Here is a 6902-nt window from a genome sequence, read left to right on the forward strand (position 1 = left end):
AGTTTCCTCATAAAATGATATCCAAATCAAATGTGCATAGTTAATTTGCTGCAGTACTCCTGTGCCCTCCCTCCTCTCACTTTACATTAGCATTTTCCAAATCTCCAATCGAAAGCTGTGTAAAAGGGCCACTTTACTAGACAAGACATTACTACTGGGATTGTGTACTAATTAATGGTTGTAGTAATGGTTGGGGTTATTGAGGAGAGCAGAGGGGGATACTCAATATATGTATTGGTTGCCTAAAAGATTGAATTGTTAAAGTTTTTGATTTGTTCATTTTTATTAGTTTATCTTTGTATTCACAAAATATTGAAATAAGGTATTAATATTTGTTAATACTTAGTTAAAAGTTTGTTGGATCGGGCCCGGAGAGATAGCACAGCAGCGTTTGCCTTGCAAGCAGCCGATCCAGGACCAAAGGTGGTTGGTTCGAATCCCGGTGTCCCATATGATCCCCCGTGCCTGCCAGGAGCTATTTCTGAGCAGACAGCCAGGAGTAACCCCTGAGCACCGCCGGGTGTGGCCCAAAAACCAAAAAAAAAAAAAAAAAGTTTGTTGGATCTAGCATTGGTCCTTTCATTTTCTCTCCTGTACTTCATTTTTGGGATTAGAGTCATCATATTATTTGAGGGCTCTTTGTGTGATCAAAAACTTTTGTTCTGGGACTGGAGATATATAGTACACAATTAAGGTGCTTGCTATGCATGTGACTGACCCAATTTCAATTCCTGAGAACACATATTGTCCCTTGATCACACCCAGGAATAAGCCCTGAGTATAACCTTCAGATGTAGCCCATGAGATATTAATAAAGAAAAAGAAAAAATATGTACTTCAAAGTGTGACCTAAGTAGGAATATGGCATAAGATTTATAGGGAGCTTCAAGATTAAAGACATTGACTCTAATGTTAAGAAATGTCTGCGACTGTACCTTTTCTCCTCTTTTGTTCTACATAAAAGAAATAACTACAATTAAGTACTGGAATTTTAGCATTCATCTACTCTATGTAGTAACCTTGCAAATAGAAATAAAATGTGCTTATTATGGCAGAAAGGTGACACAACTTAAATTTCTGATATTACTGAAGTCAATAAACCACACCTAAACTAGCTATGTTCAAATTCACTTTACATAAGGGAAATAGATTTTCTTTTACTTCATTTGATACTATTTTGCAAAGTTTAGTGTAATGCAATTAAAACTTGTAATTTAAACTTGTACTGAACTTGAGGTGACATTTGCAACATCTAAACTTGTACTGAACTTGGTGTGACATGACATTTGCAATAATAGTCATGGAAACTATGTACAATGCTATTAACATCTTTTTATCTGAGTATCTCTATATATCACTTTAGCTACAGTTCTATAGATAGAAAAAGACATTCCTTTACCTCTCTTAACCAATTTAAGAAAAAGAGTAAGTCAGACATAGCAAAGTAGGAAACACATGGACTATGAGCTTCAGACTGAGAAAAATACAATTATTTCTTTTTTTTCTTTTTTCCTTTATTTAAACATCTTGATTACAAATATGATTGTGATTAGGTTTCAGTTATATAAAGAATGTCCCCCTTCACCAGTGCAACATTCCCACCACCAATGTCCCAAATCTCCCTCCATTCCATCCCACCCCCACCTAGACATGCTTTCCAATTCCCTCATTCTTTCACATGATTATGGTAGTTCTCAGTGTAGATATTCCTATAACTGCACTCACCACTCTTTGTGGTGAACTTCATGAAGTGAGTTGGAAGTTCCAGCCATCCTCTCATTGTCTCTAAGAATGGTTTCAAAAATGACTTTTAGTTTTCTTAAAACTCATAGATGAGTGAGACTATTCTGCATCTCTCTCTCTCGCCCTCTGATTTATTTCACTAAGCATGATAGACTCCATGTACATCCATGTATAGGAAAATTTCATGACTTCATCTTTCCTGATGGCTGCATAATATTCCATTGTGTATATGTACCAGTTTCTTTAGCCATTCTTCTGTTGAAGAGCATCTTGGTTGTTTCCAGAGCTTGGCTATTGTGAATAGTACTGCAATAAATATACGTGTGAGGGAGGGGTTTTTGTATTGTATTCTTGTAATCCTAGGATATATCCCTAGGAGTGGAATAGCTGGGTCAAATGGGAGCTCAATTTCCAGTTTTTGGAGGAATCTCCATATTGCCTTCCATAGAGGTTGGACTAGAAGGCATTCCCACCAGCAGTGGATAAGAGTTACTTTCTCTTCACATCCCCGCCAGCATTGATTGTTCTCATTCATTGTGATGTGTGCCAAACTCTGTGGTGTGAGATGGTATCTCATCATTTTGATTTGCATCTCCCTGGTGATCAGTGATGAGGACATTTTTTCATGTGCCTTTTGGCCATTTGAATTTCTTCTTTGTCAAAGTGTCTGTTCATTTCTTCTCCCCATTTTTGATGGGTTAGATGTTTTTTTCTTGTAAAAGTTCTGTTAGTGCCCTGTATATTTTGGAGATTAGCCCCTTATCTGATGGGTATTGGGTGAATAGTTTCTCCCACATGGTAGGTGGCTCTTGTATCCTGGGCACTATTTCTTTTGAGGTGCAGAAGCTTCTCAGCTTAATGTATTCCCATCTGTTGATCTCTGCTTCCACTTGTTTGGAAAGTGCAGTTTCCTCCTTGAAGATGCCTTTACTCTCAATGTCATGGAGCTCTCACTGTTTGCAGATGACATGATACTTTACTTAGAAAACCCTAAAAACTTTACCAAAAAGCTTCTAGAAACAATAGACTCATATAGCAAGGTGGCAGGCTACAAAATTAACATACAGAAATCAATGGCCTTTTTATACACCAATAATGATAGGGAAAAGATGGACTTTAATAAGGCAATCCCATTCACATAGTGCCACACAAACTCAAATATCTTGAAGTCAACTTGACCAAAGATGTGAAGGACCTATACAAAGAAAACTATAAATCCCTGCTCCAAGAAATAAGAAAGGACACATGGAAATGGAAACACATACCCTGCTCATGGATTGGCAGGATTAACATCATTAAAATGGCAATACTTCCGAAAGCATTGTACAGATTTAATGTGATCCTTCTAAAGATACCCATGACATTCTTTAAAGAAGTGGATCAAACACTTATGAAGTTCATCTGGAACAATAAACACCCTCAAGTAGCTAAAGCACTCCTAGGGAAAAGGAAAATGGGAGGCACTACTTTCCCCAACTTTAAACTGTACTACAAAGCAATAGTTATCAAACCAGCATGGTATTGGAATGAAGTCAGACTCTCAGATCAGTGGAATAGGCTTGAGTTCTCAGACAATGTTCCCCAGATATACAATTACTTAATTTTTGACAAAGGAGCAAGAAATCCTAAGTGGAGCAGGGAAAACCTCTTCAACAAGTAGTGCTGGCAGAACTGGTTAGCCATTTGCAAAAAAGCGAACATAGACCCCCCAGTTAACATCATGTATTAAGGCAAAATCCAAATGGATTAAAGACCTTAATATCAGACCTGATACCATAAGGTATATAGAACAACACGTAGAAAAAAATTATTTTATCCCCTGCTCTTACCAAAATATCTCTAAAAGAAAAACTTTCAAAATTTATATCTAAAAAGAATCTAGATCAGCCAGCATGATTTATGTATAATTATATATTTTGTTTATTCATTAGCATCAAGTTATATAGATCTGACTGCTTGTGTATGATAGACATGGAATTTATGAGCATAATTTGATGAAGCTCTGATGCCTAAACTTAAAGTCACATGCACACAAGCTGATCCACGTATGTTTAGAATATAAAAAATGTGGTTTTTAATTTTCTAAAATGTTTATTGATAAATATTTTGTTACTAATATTAGTGCCTTTGTCCTTATTTTCAGTGGAAATCTATTATTAGTTGAAAAAAATACGTTTCAATTCTATAAATTGATTCCATTGTAGATCATTACATAACTTTGTGCTTAGAGTTAACATTGCTATATGTTATAGTTAACATTTTAAGATCATGGAGCTTTTTTAATGTTCTTACAAATTTTAAAAGTACAAATGTTGTGGGCCCGGAGAGGTAGCACAGCAGTGTTTGCCTTGCAAGCAGTCGATCCAGAACCTAAGGTGGTTGGTTCGAATCCCGGTGTCCCATATGGTCCCCCGTGCCTGCCAGGAGCTATTTCTGAGCAGACAGCCAGGAGTAACCCCTGAGTACCACCGAGTGTGACCCAAAAACCAAAAACCAAAAACCAAAAAAAAAAAAAAAGTACAAAAGTTGTATTTTCTCTATTAGATTTAGGCATTTTATGTCAAATATATAGGCCATAAGTAATTGCTTTTAAAGTACATGCAAACTTATTTCTAGTCATATATTTAAGGATAAATCATTCCCTCCTGGACATATTAAATATGTTAAAATATAAGCCTTCTAGAAAAGCCACCATAAACTATCTCCCTGTGAGAATTTCCCTTTAAAATGGGATAGTAGCCTCTTAATATTTTTACTCTAAATAATAATCAGAGTATCCAGTTTGCTACGAAATTTATACATATGCTGACTTTTTGGTGGGTTATTTAAAAATACATTCTTATTAATTTGATATAACAGATTAAGCTCTAAATGGATATGTTTTGATGGTTCTGGTATTCCTCATAGATTTTCTTTCACCTCTAAAATGATCAGCTTTAGTCGGTATTGATTATTTTTTTCAGTCCTGTTCCCTTGAATCCGAAATGTGAAGCAAGTTCAATCAGTGCATTTCTTCCTTAAAGATCCGTATATCTTAAGAACATAACATTGATTAACGCTTAAGGGAACTGGGGCAGTATATGGGTATCCCATTTTACATACGCGGTGAGGGAGTGATAGTTGAGAAGCATAAGAGGAAAAAGCCAAGAAATTGAAGGAAAAATTCAGTTCCTTGTCTTTGGATCTGCTAAAGGGAATACTCCATGAAGAAAATACTTTGCTGTTTTAACAGAACTTCAACTCAGTACCAAAGTCTGAAATTTCTGATACATTTTGGAAAACAACTGAGTATAGATACATTACAAGTTGAAGATGAAATATCTTTTTGCTTGATTGCAACTATAATTGTTTAAGGTCTTGTACTTAGGAAACAGTTTCTGTAAATCAACTTCAATTAAGATGCTTCTACGGGGAATAGGAAAATGGAACTTGTTTAGTGGAGAACAACTAAAATGTGTGCCAGGTAATTTTGAAAATATTGAAAAAAACTTAACCGTGTAAAAATGGGTTGAATATATTCACTTTTAATAGTGGTATTAATTAGTGCTAATATTGCTGCAAATTTGAGTACATTTTACTATACAGTATCTGAAACGCTTGTAACTATGACTTTGTAATAGTTGGTAATGGTAACTCTACAACTACTAAAAATTATCGTCATTGTGACAAATTTACTCTTCAAGTTTTTATTCCTTCCTTCCTACTTCCTTCCTTCCTACTTCCTTCCTTCCTACTTCCTTCCTTCCTTTCTTTCTTCCTTCCTTTCTTCCTCCCTCCCTTCCTTTCTTCCTCCCTTCCTTTCTTTTCTTCCTTCCGTCCTTCCGTCCTTCCTTCCTTCCGTCCTTCCGTCCTTCCTTCCTTCCTTCCTTCCTTTCTCTCTTTCTCTCTTTCTCTCTTTCTTTCTTTCTTTCTTTCTTACTTTCTTTCTTTCTTTCTTTCTTTCTTTCTTTCTTTCTTTCTTTCTTTCTTTCTTTCTTTCTTTCTTTCTTTCTTTCTTTCTTTCTTTCTTCTTTCTTTCTCTTCTTTCTTCTTTCTTTCTCTCTCTCTCTTTCTTTCTTCTCTCTTTCTTCTTTCTCTTCTCTCTCTCTCTCTCTCTTTCTTTCTTTCTTTCTTTCTTTCTTTACTTCTTTCTTTCTTCTTCCTTCTTTTCTTCTTTCTTTTTCTTTCTTTCTTTCTTTCTTTCTTTCTTTCTTTCTTTCTTTCTTTCTTTCTTTCTTTCTTTCTTTCTTTCTTTCTTTCTTTTCGTGTGTCTCTATATCTCTTTCTTTCCCTCTCTCTGATATTAAGGACTACACCCAGGGTACTTAAGTCTTACTCCTGCTTCTGTACTCAGAATCACTCTTGGTGAACTACAGGGACCATATGGAGTGCTAGGGATTGAATAGTAGTCATTCATATGCAAGACTAATGTTCTACACTTTGTATTATTGCTTTGATACCTCTTTTGAAATATTTTAATTCACTCTAAATCTTCAGTTAAAAAGAAGGTTTAATATAGTCATAGATATGGTGATATATTGAATTTATCCTGTTCTATTAACATTTGTGTCATGCTTTCAAAAGTTTTATTTCATTGAGACTAAATAAATAGTACAGCTGGTTTATTTTCATCTGAGTTTCAACAGAAATGATCCTTGAGTGAAGAGTCAAGAGTAAGATCTGAACATTGCTGAGTGACTCAAAAAACAAAACAAGGTTTGTTTTACTATTTGATAACATAATTTCAGAGAGGATAAATGGCAATAATTTATTATAAATTTTACAGAATGTCTTTTTTGTAGTAAATGTTAAAATTCAATAGCAATAGCTAACATTTTTATAAACCCACTAATGTAAAAATGACTGAAATGTAGAAATCAGTTGTTATTTTTAAGAATTCATTTAAACAATTATTTATTCTGTATTTCCATACAATATGTTATTTCCTTGTGGCTCCACTTGCAAATTATTAGAAGCTTGAGTTTAGTATTATTTCTTTTATTTTGTTTAAGACATTTTAGTCTTCAATAAACATTTAAAATTATATATATTTACATTTAGTATGATGCATTAATATAATTTCTATCCATTTATTCTTCTTTTTTCAGTGGATAAAACTTCTCTCCAGAGGACAAATTGATGGAAAATAATGTGACTGGTACAAATAAAGAAAAAGGCTG

This window comes from Suncus etruscus, chromosome 14 (assembly GCF_024139225.1).
Source record: "Suncus etruscus isolate mSunEtr1 chromosome 14, mSunEtr1.pri.cur, whole genome shotgun sequence".
Classification (NCBI taxonomy): domain Eukaryota; kingdom Metazoa; phylum Chordata; class Mammalia; order Eulipotyphla; family Soricidae; genus Suncus; species Suncus etruscus.